Source organism: Macrobrachium rosenbergii, chromosome 5 (genome assembly GCF_040412425.1).
Source record: "Macrobrachium rosenbergii isolate ZJJX-2024 chromosome 5, ASM4041242v1, whole genome shotgun sequence".
In the NCBI taxonomy this organism is placed as follows: domain Eukaryota; kingdom Metazoa; phylum Arthropoda; class Malacostraca; order Decapoda; family Palaemonidae; genus Macrobrachium; species Macrobrachium rosenbergii.
The window spans coordinates 17037039-17043727 of record NC_089745.1 but is presented as its reverse complement, the minus strand read 5'-3'; positions in this window follow the sequence as shown (position 1 = coordinate 17043727).

The following is a 6689-nucleotide window of genomic DNA, read 5'->3' as shown; positions in this document are numbered from 1 at the left end:
TCTCTCTTCAAATTATTTACACTTAGTGACGCAGTGGATACTTCATAGCTCACATGACCAAATCCCAGAATCTGTGTGAACATCTAAACTTTGAACACGAGTGACTGTGAAGGTATGGGAATTAGGAAATTTTGTCAGTATTCATTTTCAAGAAGTATTGGATTCAAGTTGTCCACCAAGCATATTATTTCGCACTCCCACACTACAAGGATGGTAATGTGCTGCACCACCTCCCCATTTATGAAGGCACTGTTTGACTTGTGCATATGTTTAAAGGTGCCTGTTACATGATCCGTCCTTAAGGAAATGCTAGTAAACAATAGAAATAATCTTTAGATAAGCGATGTAAAGAATAGAGATTTTATTGTTATTCAATAGACCTAGTCTGCCTTTTGAGAGTTTTGTCACTTGAAAGCAGCAGCTTATTGAAGTAGAAAGTTATTCTGGCAATTTAACTCCATGAAGCCTCAAGACGTGAAGATTTTGGTACGGGACATTTGAGCTTGATTGAGGAGAGATTACATCATCTGTCCTAGTGAACATGAAGTCTAATCCCTCTGTACCCTGTTTTAAAATCCATTCCAAATGCTGCTTTGTAAATTACCTAATATAATTCTTATGGCCATAAATTTTCAGATTTTATATTTTAAATATTAAGAGTTTAACCCATTGATGCCCAGAAAAAATTTAGATTTTTCAAATCTTGTAATTCACACGTTATGCATTAGGGTGTAAATAGACCATAAATGTTGTTTTAACATAAATGTTTTTTAAAACATTTGGTTAGGTATTTCAGAATCTATAGCAAAAAAATTACTTGCGTGAATGCATCACTGGGCACAGTACCCTTCCTCCCTGTTGCAGGAATGCAACACTGGGCATAGTAGCCCTCTGTGTTGTCGGAACACAACACAAGGGTTTTGAATCCTCTGTTCTTTTGGGTCGTGGTAATTAACGGTTGCTTTAATTAGGAACATATGCAGGGCAACTGAAGGTATCCTAAGGTTATTTCAGGTAAACAAAATATTGTAAGGTGAGGTATGTTGTACATGATATTGTTAAAATAAAAATAAAATAATTGTCACAGTATTGCTATGCTAAAGATGTCATAGTAAGGAAAACAGTAAATGTAGCTTTTACATAGTTTTTAAATGCAACAGTAGTCCACTTGTGAAAAAGAACACATCAGCTTCTTGCAGTGTTTATAGAAATTTATTAGTCTAAGTAATTATATTTTGTATGGTATTCAATGGAACATTTATAATGCTGTGGAACCGCATCAGATCACCCTCCATGATATGACGTAGTAATTTTTTCCGTCTGACCGTAAATTTTTGAACCAAAAAGTATTCATCACTACCTTGGTGACTTTCCAAATGTTTACAGTTAAGTCAGTGGACTGTTTTGTAATATTCGGTGGAATCTTCTTCTTCTTCTTCTTCTTCTCCTTCTCCTCCTTCTCCTTCTCCTTCTTCTTCTTCTTCTTCTTCTTCTTCTTCTTCTTCTTCTTCTTCTTCTTCTTCTTCTTCTTCTTCTTCTTCTTCTTCTTCTTCTTCTTCTTCTTCTTCTTCTTCTTCTTCTTCTTCTTCTTCTTCTTCTTGTATGGTCAGTTAGATCCTGTTTTGACATTTCCCAGGGTAAAGATCAACGAATTATTATTATTTTATTATTAGTTAGTAGATGAAACCTATTCATATGGAACAACCCTGCAGAGGCCATTGACTTGAAATTCAAGCTTCCAAAGAGTGTGGTGTTCATTAGGAAGAAGTAGGAGGAAGTAGAGTGAAATACAGATAGACAAGATCCTGCTTGTTAAAAAAAATTAATACTGTAAAAAGATAAAGATAATGTAATAAAAGTCAAGAAGGAATAGTATTAGAGTAGTAATGCATTGTATTTTCCCTTAAACATCTGAAGTTCCAGTTGCATCTCCTCTTGGGAAGCTGTAGGCAAAACCCAGAGTAGAACAGGCAGCCCATGGTTTGTATCCGTATCATATTGGTTTTCCACGTGAACTGCTCTGTAGGATGCCTTCCATATGGAATCATGGACTCGATAGAAATATTGAATGGTCCAAAGGCTTTAGAAAGGTTCTCTTTAGAATGTCCATAAGTGATTTTAGTTTTGCAAGTATATTCTCATTGCAGAACAATGTTATCAGCATCATGGAAGTACATGATTTCCTCAAATCTGTTTCAATCCATAAGTTTGATACAAGCACATTTTGAATATCAATTCAGTTGACCAGTATAGTTTGTCTGGATACAGACCCATATCCAGAAAGCAGTAGTGTTCCAACAAACACCATCTCATTACATGATAGAGGAAATTGGTGGTTACAATACTTTGAATGGTTAAATGTGGTCTGGGAAAGGAATCAAGGAATAACTCAAATATGTGCTGGCTTTTTAGGTACATCTGCAATAAAGGGCCGATGTGAAATTTGATTAGATTTTATCTAATTGTCGAATATACTTGGCACACAGTTGCTCAATTTGGATTTCTTTGCTTGGACCTTAGAATCAGGTTATTGTGGAGTACTGTTACCAATGAAAACTTGGGAAGCCAACTGATTGCCAGAGAAAAAATACAGTCACCGCATTCTATTTTTCAACGATTCCCTGAACTGTTTCGACATCCTCTAAATAATTTATATGAGGTGTGTTCAAAAAGTATCCAACCGTTATTCATAAAAAATACATTTTAGATACAACAATCTTGCACTAATCTTCATAGTAGTCCCTTGGGCTGCCACACACTTCTCCCAACAGCTCTACCATTTGGAAGCAGTGCTGGAATGCCTCTTTTGAGATGGGGTGCAGCTTGTCTGTCATTCTGCATGATGTCTTCTCTGGACTGAAAAATGGACTCTTTCAGGGCATTTTCAGCTTGGGGAAAAGCCAGAAGTCACACACAGCCATGTTGGGAGAGTAGGAAGCCTGATAAAGCACAGATGTGTTATGTTTAGCCAGGAAACTGTATCAAATGTGAAGAATCGGCTGGTGTGTTATCATGATGGAGCTTTTTCCCAAGCTTAAAATGTCCCTTTCAATTTTAGTCCAAAGAAGATATGAAGAATGCAACAGACCAGCTACGCCCCACCTCAAAAGAGGCGTTCCTGCGCTGCTTCCAACGGGTAGAGCTGCTGGGAGAAGTGTATGGCATCCCAAGGGGACTACTTTGAAGGAGATTAGTGTAAGACTGTTGTATCTGAATACTGAGTATTTTTTTATAAATGAAGGTTGAACACTTTCTGAACACACTTCGCATACAGTCGACCCCTGGTATTGGGAGTTATGCATACCGCTACCCCCGCGAATAGCTCAAACCCCTGAATGCTTAAAACCCCTCAAAAATGCTAATAACTCCCAATATTGATAGTCTGAAACACCAAGAAGCCTTCTAAAACTTATACCCAAATATTTTCATACTTTTATCATAAAGTGCATTTAGTCACAAAATATGAAAATACAGTAATTTGTGAATATTTCTCTGAAAAGTACTGCAAGTAGGTGAATGTTCCGCAAATGTGTATATACGTTCCACAGAAATAGGCAAATAGGTGAAGCCATGAATCCGAAACCACAAATTTGGGAAATCAACTGTATGTATGTGCTTTATATATGAATGTATGAAAATGCATTTTAAAAAGGAATGTGAATAGAATGAAATTCTCATCACTGAACTCGGATGCCCATTCTTGAGTAAACTCAACTTACAGACTTGGGATGCCCAGTGTTGCATGAGTGCAACAGAAAAATTCAAAACTTTTATTGCTTAGAATATGAAAACTAACCATTTATATGTCTTGAGCACTGATGCGAATGTCGATTAACCTGATCAATATACTGCATAATTTTTTTCAATCATGACGTGTTGTATGTAATTTCTTATATCTGAATCCCATGAAGAATTGAAAAAACCTCAAAGTTCTCGTTACTTTTTTAGTTTTAACTATGTATTTTTATCAGAAGGTGACTGTTCATCCTCTTCCCACACTCTTTCTTGCTACTGATACTAGTAGAAAGTCTATACCTAAAGGCATATAGGCTGTAAGTCGAAACAAGTTAAGACAATTTGTATTGCGCCAATGCATCCGTTAGCGGATCCAGAAAAATTTCATGGGACCACCAATTTTCATATACATTATATATATGTGTACAGGGAGTCCCCAGTTTACGATGGGGGTTCCGTTTTTACGCCGCGCCGTAAAGCGAAAAATCGTCTAAAATCCTAAGAAAACTACTTTTAATGCTTTGGGTGTATTAAAAACTATGTAAACTGCAATTTTTATTGAGTTTTTCATTAAAAAAAACTTGCAATTTTTTTTATTCTGCCGTTTTGGAACCATATTTCTAACAGATCGGCACACGACGTGTCGTAAACAGGAAATAATTTTTGATTAATATATTTGAAAAGCGTCGCAAGCCGGACCTTTCGTAAACTTGGGACTGCCTGTATATATATATATATATATATATATATATATATATATACACAGACACACTGTATATATACATACATATATAGTATATAATGTCTAATATAGTTTTTCTCAATTATTTCTGTAATAGATTTTTATTTTTTCCCATTTTTATATTTCTCATTTATGTTATCTAAATCTTTAATATTATTAATTTTGAAGGGGGTTGCCAAGTGCCCAGGTCCCCCCTCCCCACCCCCACGATCCGCTAGTGAACGCATTACTAGGCATAAATAGCTTAAATTACATTGAATGTGGCCATTTGGGATGTCAGTAACCACTGTTATTGCACTATAAACTCATTTGTTCAACCATTATGCAATGTAGCTTTTAGACAATAGCTGTTTTAAGTCTGTATCTTTACTGTACTTCAGTGAACTGCTAGAGCTCTGAAGAGAGGAACTTGCACCTTACTTTAGAAGCTATTAAGAATCTAGCTTTGTTGGGGAATATGACTTGGAGAGATTTGTTGCCATATCCTTAAATCCCAAATAGAGCTGAGGAGCTTGAACTGCAAAATCTTTTATAAAAATTGATAAAGTGCCATCTGTTCCAACATGAATGTTACCAGACCTCCAATACAGAGCACCTTGTAGGGGCCTAGTGCCTAATCTTTGCACCACACATGTTGCATTGCAGGCGTTACTGAAGGGCTTTTGCAACATCTCTTCAGCCCCTGAAGAATCAACTTTTTTGGCCTTTTACTTTACATCCATTCCTGCTTCCTTTCTTCAGCCTGCTGTCCAATCGGTCCATCATTTCTTGGTGCAATTGGGTGGTTTTCTCCCATTATCACTTTTAGATTCTTGTATTTCATCAGTTTTATTTCCTGGATGCTTAAATTTCATAAATTTATGAAAAGCACCTGTCAGATGAGATTGATTTTTCAGAAGGGGGCTCGGAGATCTATGCAGATGGTTCTAAATTAGATGAAGTAGGTTGTCTGAATGTTTGGAGATCAAGTACAAGAGGCATGACTACCAGATGGTTTTTTTAAAGTATACAGCAGAGATGACAGCTATAATCCTTGAGTGACTAATAGTTGACTTGCTTGTTTGCAAGGCTCAAGAGTGGCTTTTCCACAAGCTTTATTGAATAATATTCATGTCTGCTGGGTCCAACCCATGAGGAGGTAGACAAGTATGCAAGACTACGCAGTAGTAAATATTAATTGAATTAGTTCCCCGCTTGGATGTGAAAAAACCCGTAAGGTTATATTTTCTAATGTGTCAGGAAGAGAGAATTCCCATCTAATCAACAAGAAATATAAAACCATTAGAATATTGGTCATCATCTTTCCAATGTGGAGCAAGATTGTTTGAAACCAGTTGAGGATTGTGTAACCTGCCAAGGCTATCAGTCTACTATACATCAGAAGATCGTGGCAACCAAGTGTACTTAATGAGTTATCAGTTGAGCATACTTTGATGGACAGTGATGGAGAATCCATCTAGTTTGAAAAACCCTGTGTGACATTCTAGTTTGAAAAACTTTATGTGAAATTTTAAGTTAGGGTAGATAATCCTGCCCTCATCAGTTTTGAGATTTAAGTTTAAAATTATTTTCATCTTTTTTATTTTAATATAACCATAGAACAGGTTTTGATGCAGGAAAAACTTTTTTGGTAGCTCCTGTTCATCCTCAAAGGAGTTACATTCTCATGGTTCCTCCCAGGGCTCCCTAAGACACCAACCAATTACAAAGAATTCTCTGAGGCCAGAATAGTGTTTGTTGTCACAGTGATAGAATATAAAAGACTCCGAACAGGAGGGCCCTATCTCCTGTCCTACAACAATTACCTACCTAGACTACAGCATACTTGCACAGATGTGACAAGAAGTCGACGCCATCTCCATTACACACTGGCCTGTCCAAGAGTTTGCTTGTCCCCAGGATGTGCTCTGGAACCATGTTCAACTACACACTTTATTCCCCAATTCTACATTAGTCAAGCTAAGTACATATTTTTAAGACCCACTGAAAAGGTTGTTTCTTAAACTTTTCACGGGCAGGCTTATTTTTGTTTAAATTGGGAGCCAGTAAGCCTCTTGCAAGGTGAGAAGTTAGGAATAATTCTTTAATTGCTGTGCTGTTTTTTTTCTTGTTTAACAGTGAGATTTAGCATTAAGGCAATAATATTAGACAATTTTGTTATTGAAACTTCTTATAAAATGCCCTTTTAACACTGATAGATAACATGAAGTTA